The following is a 13517-nucleotide window of genomic DNA, read 5'->3' as shown; positions in this document are numbered from 1 at the left end:
GCTCTCTTGAAGACGGAAGGGACGTAGCCAGCGGTCAGGGATGAGTTGATGAGCGAGGTGAGGTAAGGGAGAAGGTCTTCGGAAATGGTCTGGAGAAGAGAGGAGGGGATAGGGTCAAGCGGGCAGGTTGTTGGGCGGCCGGCCGTCACAAGAAGCGAGATTTCATCTGGAGAGAGGGGAGAAAGAGGTCAGAGCACAGGGTAGGGCAGTGTGAGCAGAACCAGCGGTGTCGTTTGACTTAGCAAACGAGGATCGGATGTCATCGACCTTCTTTTCAAAATGGTTGACGAAGTCATCTGCAGAGAGGGAGGAGGGGGGGGGAGGATTCAGGAGGGAGGAGAAGGTGGCAAAGAGCTTCCTAGGGTTAGAGGCAGATGCTTGGAATTTAGAGTGGAAGAAAGTGGCTTTAGCAGCAGAGACAGAGGAGGAAAATGTAGAGAGGAGGGAGTGAAAGGATGCCAGGTCCGCAGGGAGGCGAGTTTTCCTCCATTTCCGCTCAGCTGCCCGGAGCACTGTTCTGTGAGCTCGCAATGAGTCGTCGAGCCACGGAGCGGGAGGGGAGGACCGAGCCGGCCTGGAGGATAGGGGACATAGAGAGTCAAAGGATGCAGAAAGGGAAGAGAGGAGGGTTGAGGAGGCAGAATCAGGAGATAGGTTGGAGAAGGTATGAGCAGAGGGAAGAGATGATAGGATGGAAGAGGAGAGAGTAGCGGGGGAGAGAGAGCGAAGGTTGGGACGGCGCGATACCATCCGAGTAGGGGCAGTGTGGGAAGTGTTGGATGAGAGCGAGAGGGAAAAGGATACAAGGTAGTGGTCGGAGACTTGGAGGGGAGTTGCAATGAGGTTAGTGGAAGAACAGCATCTAGTAAAGATGAGGTCGAGCGTATTGCCTGCCTTGTGAGTAGGGGGAAGGTGAGAGAGTGAGGTCAAAGGAGGAGAGGAGTGGAAAGAAGGAGGCAGAGAGGAATGAGTCAAAGGTAGACGTGGGGAGGTTAAAGTCACCCAGGACTGTGAGAGGTGAGCCGTCCTCAGGAAAGGAGCTTATCAAGGCATCAAGCTCATTGATGAACTCTCCGAGGGAACCTGGAGGGCGATAAATGATAAGGATGTTAAGCTTGAAAGGGCTGGTAATTGTGACAGCATGGAATTCAAAGGAGGCGATAGACAGATGGGTAAGGGGAGAAAGAGAGAATGACCACTTGGGAGAGATGAGGATCCCGGTGCCACCGCCCCGCTGACCAGAAGCTCTCGGGGTGTGCGAGAACACGTGGGCGGACGAAGAGAGAGCAGTAGGAGTAGCAGTGTTGTCTGTGGTGATCCATGTTTCCGTCAGTGCCAAGAAGTCGAGGGACTGGAGGGAGGCATAGGCTGAGATGAACTCTGCCTTGTTGGCCGCAGATCGGCAGTTCCAGAGGCTACCGGAGACCTGGAACTCCACGTGGGTCGTGCGCGCTGGGACCACCAGATTAGGGTGGCCGCGGCCACGCGGTGTGGAGCGTTTGTATGGTCTGTGCAGAGAGGAGAGAACAGGGATAGATAGACACATAGTTGACAGGCTACAGAAGAGGCTACGCTAATGCAAAGGAGATTGGAATGACAAGTGGACTACACTTATCGAATGTTCAGAACGTTAAGCTTACGTAGCAAGAATCTTATTGACTAAAATGATTGAAATGATACAGTACTGCTGGAGTAGGCTAGCTGGCAGTGGCTACGTTGTTGACACTACACTAATCAAGTCGTTCCGTCGAGTGTAATAGTTTCTACAGTGCTGCTATTCGGGGCTAGCTGGCTAGCTAGCAGTGTTGATTACGTAACGTTACGTTAAAAGAACGACAATAGCTGGCTAGCTAACCTAGAGAATCGCTCCAGACTACACAATTGTCTTAGATACAAAGACGGCTATGTAGCTAGCTAGCTACGATCAAACAAATCAAACCGTTGTACTGTAATGAAGTGAAATGAAAATGTGATACTACCTGTGGAGCGAGGCGGAATGTTGACCGGGTTGTTGAAGTTCAATTCGGAAGACGTTGGCTAGCTGTTGGCTAGCTAGCTAGCTAGCAGTGACTCCTACGTTAAGGACGACAAATAGCTGGCTAGCTAACCTCGGTAAATTAAGATAATCACTCTAAGTCTACACACTCTAAACTACACAATTACCTTGGATACGAAGACAGCAAAGACAACTATGTAGCTAGCTAACACTACACTAATCGAGTCGTTGAGTGTAATAGTTTCTACAGTGCTAGTGGACGTTAGCTAGCTGCTGTGCTAGTGGACGTTAGCTAGCTGCTGTGCTAGTGGACGTTAGCTAGCTGCTGGGCAGATAGCAGTGTAGACTACGTTAGGACGACGAAATACGATAATTACGCAATTATCTTTGATACAAAGACGGCTATGTAGCTAGCTAAGAAGAAATTGCTAAGATTAGACAAATCAAACCGTTGTACTATAATGAAATGTAATGAAAAGTTATACTACCTGCGGACCGAAGTTATACTACCTGCGGACCGAAGTGTAGATGTGTAGATGCGACTGCTCGCTCCAACCCGGAGTTAACCAACCATGTCAGCTATCTAACATTAGGCTCTAACTAGAACACCACACGGCTCTAGGAAACAAATAATGTCAGCTAGGGAGCCAGCTAACGTTAGCTAGCTAACAGTTCACTTAAACTAGAGGTTGACCGACTATGATTTTTCAACGCCGATAACGATTATTGGAGGACCAAAAAAGCCGATACCAATTAATCTGCCGATTTATTTAATTTTATTTGTAATAATGACAATTACAACAATACTGAATTAACACTTATTTTAACTTAATATAATACATCAATAAAATCAATTTAGCCTCAAGTAAATAATGCAAAAACAAAGTGTTGGAGAAGAAAGTAAAAGTGCAATATGTGCTATGTAAGAAAGCTAACGTTTCAGTTCCTTGCTCAGAACATGAGAACATATGAAAGCTGGTGGTTCATGAGTCTTCAATATTCCCAGGTAAGAAGTTATATGTTGGAGTTATTATAGGAATTATAGGACTATTTCCCTCTATACCATTTGTATTTCATTAACCTTTGACTTTTGGATGTTCTTATAGGCACTTTAGTATTGCCAGTGTAACAGTATAGCTTCCGTCTCTCTAGTTAGTGTGCGCTAACTAGCTAGCCATTTTACTTTGGTTACACCAGCCTCATCTCGGAAGTTGATAGGCTTGAAGTCATAAACAGCGCAATGCTTGACGCACAACGAAGAGCTGCTGGCAAAAAGCACGAAAGTGCTGTTTTAATGAATGTTTATGTGCCTGCTTCTGCCTACCACCGCTCAGTCAGATGCTTGTATGCTCAGTCAGATTATATGCAACGCAGGACACGCTAGACAATATTTACTAATATCATCAACCATGCGTAGTTAACTAGTGATTATGATTGATTGTTTTTTATAAGATAAGTTTAATGCTAGCTAGCAACTTACCTTTGCCTGTTACGCGAATGCAGTCTTCTTGTGGAGTGCCACGAGAGAGAGGCAGGTCGTTATTGCGTTGAACGAGTTAACTGTAAGGTTGCAAGATTGGTTCCCCCGAGCTGACAAGGTGAAAATCTGTCGTTCTGCCCCTGAACGAGGCCGTTAACCCACCGTTCCTAGGCCGTCATTGAAAATAAGAATGTGTTCTGACTTGCCTTGTTACAGAGGTATAAAAAAATGTAAAAATATCAAAATCGGCACATCGGCGCCCAAAAATACAGATTTCCGATTGTTATGAAAACTTGAAATACGATTAAATCGGTCGACCTCTATACAGTACTGTTCAATATCTATGGTTTAACCTCTTGAAACTAGGGGGCACTATTTTTATTTTTGGAAAAATAACGTTCCCAAAGTAAGCCGCCTATTTCTCAGGACCAGATGCTAGAATATGCATATAATTGACAGCTTAGGATAGAAAACACTAAAGTTTCCACAACTGTAAAAATATTGTCTGTGAGTATAACAGAACTGATATTGCAGGTGAAACCCTGATAGAAAAATCAAACCAGGAAGTGGCTTCTATTTTGAAAACTCCATGTTCCATAGCCTGCCTTCGCTCTTTTTAAAGGGATATCAACCAGATTCCTTTTCCTATCGCTTCCTCGAGGTGTCAGTCTTTAGACATAGTTTCAGGCTTTTATTTTGAAAAATGAGCAAGAAAGACAACATCGTGTCATTGCTGGGTGCCAGCAGCATTTTTCTTGGCGCAACAAAGTTTGGGCAGCCATTGCCTTTCCCTCTCCTACTGATATATTATCGATTATATATTCTAAAAACAACCTGAGGATTGATTATAAAAAAACGTTTGACATGTTTCTACGGACACTATTTGGAATTTGTCTGCATTGTCGTGACCGCTCTTTCCTGTGGATTTCTGAACATAACGCACCAGACAAAGAGGTATTTTGGATATAAAAATAATCTTTATGGATCAAAAGGAACATTTGTGTAACGGAGTCTCGTGAGTGAAAACATCCAAAGATCAAAGGTAAACGATTAATTTGATTGCTTTTCTGATATTCATGACCAAGCTACTTGATGCTAGGTGTTCATAATGTTTTGTCGAGCGATCGATAAACTTACACAAACGCTTGGATTGCTTTCACTGTAAAGCATATTTTCAAAATATGACACGACAGGTGGATTAACAAAAGGCTAAATTGTGTTTTGCTATATTGCACTTGTGATTATATGAATATAAATATTTTTAGTAATATTATTTGAATGTGGCGCTATGCAATTCAGCGGTTGTTGATGACAATTATCCCTCTAAAGGGATGGGTAGCGTCAAGAAGTTAACCAGAGACGATATACAGTAACTGTTCAACATCTACGGGTTACCCACCCAACAATATACAGTAACCATTCAACATCTACGGGTTTAACCACCCGACAGAGGAAATGCTATAATCCCACAGTTAATTGAACACTGACAGCATCATACCTACAGCCTAGAGACAGAGAGCAGCGATATAGAGAGATCAGACAGGGTATGTTGACAAAAGACACCTTAATATTGGTTCACAGAACACAGAAACAGGCAGTTTGATCTGCCAGACTAGTTCTCTCACACATCCATATGCTACAGTAAGATGCCCAGCAGCGTTTCCGTTAGCTGGCTTTTGGACGATAAATACAAGTGGATGTAGTGAGAGCTACTGACACAGCTCAGACAGCTGCTGGAGAAAAACATGCTTTAATAAGCTTAATCATTATGCAACAATTCTAAAGGCAATCAAAGCGAGAGAAAAAAAATGACCACAATTAAAGATATATAAAAAGTAGTTATCTCAACGGGTAATTGAAGCGCGCTTCCCATTCAAGGCAACTAGGCAGGCTTCAGCGAGTCACACACCACTTTGCAATGAGCTGGAGGCAGTACGCATTTTGAAAACATATGCTTAATTGTTTGAAATGGGCGCCACATTTGTCCGGTGCCATATTTTCTTAACGGAAACCCTGACGCCCAGCAGGGCCGACATGATCCAGTCTACTCTACAACACAAGCACACCCAGCAGGGCTAACATGATCAAGTCTACTCTACAACACAAGCACGCTGACGCCCAGCAGGACTAACATGATCCAGTCTACTCTGACAACACAAGCAGGACTAACATGATCCAGTCTACTCTACAACACAAGCACGCTGACGCCCAGCAGGGTAAACATGGTCCAGTCTACTCTACAACACAAGCACACCCAGCAGGACTAACATGATCCAGTCTACTCTACAACACAAGCACGCTGACGCCCAGCAGGGTAAACATGATCCAGTCTACTCTACAACACAAGCACACCCAGCAGGACTAACATGATCCAGTCTACTCTACAACACAAGCACGCTGACGCCCAGCAGGGTAAACATGATCCAGTCTACTCTACAACACAAGCACACCCAGCAGGACTAACATGATCCAGTCTACTCTACAACACAAGCACGCTGACGCCCAGCAGGGTAAACATGATCCAGTCTACTCTACAACACAAGCACGCTGACGCCCAGCAGGACTAACATGATCCAGTCTACTCTGACAACACAAGCACACCCAGCAGGGTAAACATGATCCAGTCTACTCTACAACACAAGCACGCTGACGCCCAGCAGGGTAAACATGATCCAGTCTACTCTGACAACACAAGCAGGACTAACATGATCCAGTCTACTCTGACAACACAAGCAGGACTAACATGATCCAGTCTACTCTAAAACACAAGCACGCTGATGCCCAGCAGGACGAACATGATCCAGTCTACTCTACAACACAAGCATAGAAAAAAAGACATAAGCAATATGTCATCATTGAAGCCCAATGCAGAAACAAAAGTATTGTCTCAAGAATATCCATTGATGGCTACATAGTAAATACTAGACTACCACACCACTCACCAATACTTACTTGTTAGTTCATGTCAGTCAGCTTAAAAAGACAGCTCTAGTTGGATTTCATCCTACAGCCATGTTGGCAGGGAACCGAGAACAGATGAAACACAAGAGGGAATGGAACAACAGAATGGGTGAAGCTGTTATACGAGGCCTTGTCCAAAACATTATTTTCCTCTGTTCAAAGTGGATCTGGATCGTCGAGTGATGCTTCTTCATTTAGTGTAGAGAATCATTGTACCATCTAAACCGCTGTGAAATATATTTTACATAACCAAAAATATTGTATTTTCAGCTGTTGTACAAAACAGAAAGTAAAAGAAGCCAAAACAAAACTCTGGGAAGCATAGAAACAGTGCACATAGAACAGATCTACCGCTACTTAGACTGGCTTTCAATGATAAATCTGTAACACATAGAACAGATCTACCGCTACTTAGACTGGCTTTCAATGAGAATGACACATCTAGAAAACAAATTTCTATGTACATTTGGTCAGGCCGCCCAAAAAGTGACATAACGCAGCTGTAAGGCTAATGGAAGTCCAGTACATTTATACCGCTGCCTCAGAGGGATGTTACACGTGTCCTTCCTATAGGATCCCTGGGGAGTCACTAATACGAGGCTTCATATCACACACAGACAGGAAACACACTCCCGGAAAGGTAACGTTGATCAAACTTGTAGGAAAAAGGTCAGCCCTAGTATTTGTTTAACATCAACATACTGCAGAAAAAAACTGTTCAAACAACAATAGTGTTTAAACAACAAGCATTAAAGAACCACTTGTGACCGTAATGGACCATGTGGCCTGAGGATGACATGTACAGTTCTGTTTTGGGAAATGGGAGGGTGGAGCAGCGGAACTTTGAGCAGAAGTTTTAAAAATAGCTGAATTTAAAAAAGATAGTTTGGGATATTGGCAATGAAGTCCTTTATCTACTTCCCCAGAGTCAGATGACCTCATGGATACCATTTTTATGTCTCTGCGTTATAAAACAAACTAAATCTTGAAATAGCCTTTTCACTGAGAATGCTCCATTCCTAACCCAGAGAGAGAACAGACACTGTGTTAAACTCCTAACCCAGAGAGAGAACAGACACTGTGTTAAACTCCTAACCCAGAGAGAGAACAGACACTGTGTTAAACTCCTAACCCAGAGAGAGAACAGACACTGTGTTAAACTCCTAACCCAGAGAGAGAACAGACACTGTTATTTTACTAACTAGAGGACTGTGTTAAACTCCTAACCCAGAGAGAACAGACACTTATTTTACTAATCTACTCATGCACACGTGTGTTTGTGTGTGTGTGTGGTGACCAAGCATTGACACAAGGGAGATGGGAACATCAGAGAGAACAACATAAACAGAGAGCAGAATGGCATACAGAGAAACATATCCTCTTGCCATATTGACTAAATACAGACTACAGATCAATGGACCTTTGGGACCAATGAGTCCTGTGTAGGTCTGGGGCTGGCAGGGAGAGACGGGGCCCTGCCGGGAGACACGGGAGAGCCTGGATTTTTACATTTTTTACCTCACCTTTATTTAACCAGGTAGGCTCGTTGAGAACAAGTTCTAATTTCAACTGCGACAAGATGAAGGAAAGCAGTTCGACACAAACACAAGAGTGACACATGGAAAACAAACGTACAGTCAATAACACAATAGACAAATCTGTATACAGGGGTGTGCAAATGAAGTAAGGAGTTAAGGCAATAAATAGTCCATAGTGGCGAAGTAATTAAAATTATAGCAATTAAACACTGGAATGGTAGATGTGCAGAATATGAGTGTGCAGGTAGAGATACTGGGGTGCAAAGGAGCAAAATAAATAAAATAAATACAGTATGGGGATGAGGTAGTTGGATGGGCTATGTACAGGTGCAGTGATCTGTAAGCTGCTCTGACAGCTGGTGCTTAAAGTTAGTGAGGGAGATATGAATCTCTTTTTGCAAATTGTTCCAGTCATTGGCAGCAGAGAAGAACTGGAAGGAAAGTCGGCCGAAGGAGGAATCGGCTTTGGCGGTGACCAGTGAGATATACCTGCTGGAGTGCGTGCTATGGGTGGGTGCTGCTATGGTGACCAGTGAGCTGAGATAGGGGGCTTTATCTAGCAGAGACTTGTAGATGAATCCGGGAGTATGATGATCATGTCCCGGATTGTGAGTCCCGCAACCAAACAACCCTGTCACACATTTTATTAACAATTAAATATATATATATTTTTCATTTAAAGGTCAATTTTTCCTGTATTTCAGTCAGACTTCCCATTCATTTGATGAGAACATTCAGTTGTACAAAAGTGTGGACACTGCTTCAAATTAGTGGATTCGGCTATGTCAGCCACACCGGTTGCTGACAGGGATATTAAATCAAGCACATACAATCCCCATAGACAAACATTGGCAGTTGAATGACCTTACTGAAGAGATCAGTGACTTGCAGAGCCGTCATAGGATTCAACCTTTCTAACAAGTCAGTTCGTCAAATCTCTGCCCTGCTAGAGCTGCCCCAGTCACCTGTAAGTGCTGTTATTGTGAAGTGGAAACGTGTAGGAGCAACAATGGCTCAGCCACGAAGTAGTAGGAAACACAAGCTCACAGAACGGAACCGCCGAGTGCTGAAGCATGTAAAAAAAAAATAGTCTATCTTCAGATGCAACACTCACTACAGATCAAAACTGCCTCTGGAAGCAACATCAGCACAATAACAGTTTGTCGGGGGAAAATGGGTTTCATGGCAGAGCAGCCACACACAAGCCTAAGATCACCAGGTGCAATGCCATGCGTCGGCTGGAGTAGTGTAAAGCTCGCCGCCATTCGACTCTGGAGCAGTGGAAATGGGGTCTCTGGAGGGATTAATCAAATTGACCAAGATGGTGTAGCAGTAAGACGTCGTGTCGTGTCCAGTGTATATATCGTTTTTTTGGGGGGGGTTTTTACATATTTTTCTTATATTTTTCTTCGCATATCTTTTAAAACATTTTGCTAAACCTCAGCTTCCAAATACTCTCCTGCAACCCGCCTCACCCAATGTAGCTATTTTCCTAAAGTATTTATATTTACTTCGGAACCGGAACCCCTCAACTGAAGCTGGCCAGCTAACTACCAGCTATGCTAGCGGTCCTCAGCTAACCGGCCATCAGCTAACCTTTAGCTCGGAAAGCTCTCGCCAGTTCGAACAACGCGACTCTAACCAGAGCATAACGGACCTATTTATTTTTTATCCCCGGATTCCCACCGCAAACGGAACATTTCTCAGCTGGATCTTCACAACTAGCTATCTAGCTAAACCGCAACCCCTGACGATTACCCCTGGCTAGCGTTTCCACCCACTTAGCTTGAAGCTAGCCCGGGCAGAGCCCCTGTGCTACCACCGTAGCATACTCCTGGGCTACAATACCCGGACCCACGACCGGTCTATCGATGTCACCGCATGAAGATGAATAAACAGACTCACCCCATCGCGACGTCCCCCAAAGGCTAACTCTCTTGCCCTTGCTATCTCCTTGCCTGCTAATTCGGCCTGCTAACTGCTAGCTTGTTTAGCCCCGGTCCGCTAACTGCTACCTTGTTTAGCCCCGGCCTACTAACTGTTAGCTTGTTAGCACAGGCCTGCTAACCATCTGAATCGCCGCGTCCAAAAAATTCACTGGACCCATATTTACTTTCTATCTCTTTTCGATTTTTAATTTGTTTATACCTTCCGGTAACCTTCCTCACCCAATGTGATACGGAATCGCTATTATTTTTAAAACACACTCAAGAACCTCCAGAAGCTAACCAGCTAACTAGCTACAAGCTATTTAGTCATTGTTAGTTTTTTTTAAAGTTTTTTTAACCTGGATAACACTCGGCAGTCCAGCTTCCCTGCCGCATCCACCGCTGCCCCCTGGACACTGATCACTTGGCTACATAGCTGATGCACGCTGGACTGTCCATTAATCACGGTACTCCATTCTGCTTGTTTATGTTTTATCTGTCGGCCCCGTTGCCTCGTCAACGCCATTTTACCTGCTGCTGTTGCGCTAGCTGATTAGCTGTTGTTGTCTCACCTACTGTTTTAGCTAGCTTTCCCAATTCAACACCTGTGATCACTGTATGCCTCGCTGTATGTCTCTCTCAAATGTCAATATGCCTTGTATACTGTTGTTCAGGTTAGTTATCATTGTTTTAGTTCACAATGAAGCCCCTAGTTCCACTCTTCATACCCCTGATACCTCCTTTGTCCCACCTCCCACACATGCGGTGACCTCACCCAAATCAAATCAAATTTTATTTGTCACATACACATGGTTAGCAGATGTTAATGCGAGTGTAGCGAAATGCTTGTGCTTCTAGTTCCGACAATGCAGTAATAACCAACAAGTAATCTAACTAACAATTCCTAATCTACTGTCTTATACACGATGTAAGGGGATAAAGAATATGTACATAAGGATATATGAGTGAGTGATGGTACAGAGCAGCATAGGCAAGATACAGTAGATGGTATCGAGTACAGTATATACATGTGAGATGAATATGTAAACAAAGTGGCATAGTTAAAGTGGCTAGTGATACATGTATTACATAAGGATGCAGTCGATGATATAGAGTACAGTATATAGGTATGCATATGAGATGAATAATGTAGGGTAAGTAACATTATATAAGGTAGCATTGTTTAAAGTGGCTAGTGATATATTTACAACATTTCCCATCAATTCCCATTATTAAAGTGGCTGGAGTTGAGTCAGTGTCAGTGTGTAGGCAGCAGCCACTCAATGTTAGTGGTGGTTGTTTAACAGTCTGATGGCCTTGAGATAGAAGCTGTTTTTCAGTCTCTCGGTCCCAGCTTTGATGCACCTGTACTGACCTCGCCTTCTGGATGATAGCGGGGTGAACAGGCAGTGGCTCGGGAGGTAGATGTCCTTGATGATCTTTATGGCCTTCCTGTAACATCGGGTGGTGTAGGTGTCCTGGAGGGCAGGTAGTTTGCCCCTGATGATGCGTTGTGCAGACCTCACTACCCTCTGGAGAGCCTTACGGTTGAGGGCGGAGCAGTTGCCGTACCAGGCGGTGATACAGCCCGCCAGGATGCTCTCGATTGTGCCTCTGTAGAAGTTTGTGAGTGCTCTTGGTGACAAGCCGAATTTCTTCAGCCTCCTGAGGTTGAAGAGGCGCTGCTGCGCCTTCTTCACGATGCTGTCTGTGTGAGTGGACCAATTCAGTTTGTCTGTGATGTGTATGCCGAGGAACTTAAAACTTGCTACTCTCTCCACTACTCTTCCATCGATGTGGATAGGGGGGTGTTCCCTCTGCTGTTTCCTGAAGTCCACAATCATCTCCTTAGTTTTGTTGACGTTGAGTGTGAGGTTATTTTCCTGACACCACACTCCGAGGGCCCTCACCTCCTCCCTGTAGGCCGTCTCGTCGTTGTTGGTAATCAAGCCTACCACTGTTGTGTCGTCCGCAAACTTGATGATTGAGTTGGAGGCGTGCGTGGCCACGCAGTCGTGGGTGAACAGGGAGTACAGGAGAGGGCTCAGAACGCACCCTTGTGGGGCCCCAGTGTTGAGGATCAGCGGGGAGGAGATGTTGTTACCTACCCTCACCACCTGGGGCGGCCCGTCAGGAAGTCCAGTACCCAGTTGCACAGGGCGGGGTCGAGACCCAGGGTCTCGAGCTTGATGACGAGCTTGGAGGGTACTATGGTGGTGAATGCCGAGCTGTAGTCGATGAACAGCATTCTCACATAGGTATTCCTCTTGTCCAGATGGGTTAGGGCAGTGTGCAGTGTGGTTGAGATTGCATCGTCTGTGGACCTATTTGAGCGGTAAGCAAATTGGAGTGGGTCTAGGGAGTCAGGTAGGGTGGAGGTGATATGGTCCTTGACTAGTCTCTCAAAGCACTTCATGATGACGGAAGTGAGTGCTACGGGGCGGTAGTCGTTTAGCTCAGTTACCTTAGCTTTCTTGGGAACAGGAACGATGGTGGCCCTCTTGAAGCATGTGGGAACAGCAGACTGGTATAGGGATTGATTGAATATGTCCGTAAACACACCAGCCAGCTGGTCTGCGCATGCTCTGAGGGCGCGGCTGGGGATGCCGTCTGGGCCTGCAGCCTTGCGAGGGTTAACACGTTTAAATGTTTTACTCACCTCGGCTGCAGTGAAGGAGAGACCGCATTTTTCCGTTGCAGGCAGTGTCAGTGGCACTGTATTGTCCTCAAAGCGGGCAAAAAAGTTATTTAGTCTGCCTGGGAGCAAGACATCCTGGTCCGTGACTGGGCTGGATTTCTTCCTGTAGTCCGTGATTGACTGTAGACCCTGCCACATGCCTCTTGTGTCTGAGCCGTTGAATTGGGATTCTACTTTGTCTCTGTACTGACGCTTAGCTTGTTTGATAGCCTTACGGAGGGAATAGCTGCATTGTTTGTATTCAGTCATGTTGCCAGACACCTTGCCCTGATTGAAAGCAGTGGTTCGTGCTTTCAGTTTCACACGAATGCTGCCATCAATCCAAGGTTTCTGGTTAGGGAATGTTTTAATCGTTGCTATGGGAACGACATCTTCAACGCACGTTCTAATGAACTCGCACACCGAATCAGCGTATTCGTCAATGTTGTTATTTGACGCAATACGAAACATGTCCCAGTCCACGTGATGGAAGCAGTCTTGGAGTGTGGAGTCAGCTTGGTCGGACCAGCGTTGGACAGACCTCAGCGTGGGAGCTTCTTTTTTTAGCTTTTGTCTGTAGGCAGGTATCAGCAAAATGGAGTTGTGGTCAGCTTTTCCGAAAGGGGGGCGGGGCAGGGCCTTATATGCGTTGCGGAAGTTAGAGTAACAGTGATCCAAGGTTTTTCCGCCCCTGGTTGCGCAATCGATATGCTGATCAAATTTAGGGAGTCTTGTTTTCAGATTAGCCTTGTTAAAATCCCCAACAACGATGAATGCAGCCTCCGGATAAATGGTTTCCAGTTTGCAAAGAGTTAAATAAAGTTCGTTAGGAGCCATCGATGTGTCTGCTTGGGGGGGGATATATACGGCTGTGATTATAATCGAAGAGAATTCTCTTGGTAGGTAATGCGGTCTATATTTGATTGTGAGGAATTCT

The 13517-nt window shown here is 45.1% G+C and overlaps 1 protein-coding gene across 7 annotated transcripts in view; it reads right to left on the bottom strand.

The window, feature by feature from the left end:
* dip2a (disco-interacting protein 2 homolog A) overlaps positions 1–13517 on the bottom strand; it is a 238573-nt gene that overhangs the window by 201008 nt on the left and 24048 nt on the right. The window contains exon 1 of one of the 7 annotated variants that reach the window (XM_064976993.1): positions 6429–6650. The exons of the other annotated variants lie outside the window; for them this stretch is intronic. The gene's annotated coding sequence lies outside the window, so the exon portion shown is untranslated. Of the gene's footprint in view, positions 1–6428; positions 6651–13517 lie in introns of those variants that run through there. 7 annotated transcript variants of the gene reach the window in all.

This window comes from Oncorhynchus masou, chromosome 10, assembly GCF_036934945.1.
Source record: "Oncorhynchus masou masou isolate Uvic2021 chromosome 10, UVic_Omas_1.1, whole genome shotgun sequence".
In the NCBI taxonomy this organism is placed as follows: domain Eukaryota; kingdom Metazoa; phylum Chordata; class Actinopteri; order Salmoniformes; family Salmonidae; genus Oncorhynchus; species Oncorhynchus masou.
Note: the sequence above shows the minus strand (reverse complement) of the source record. Positions and strands in the feature narration are given on the sequence as shown.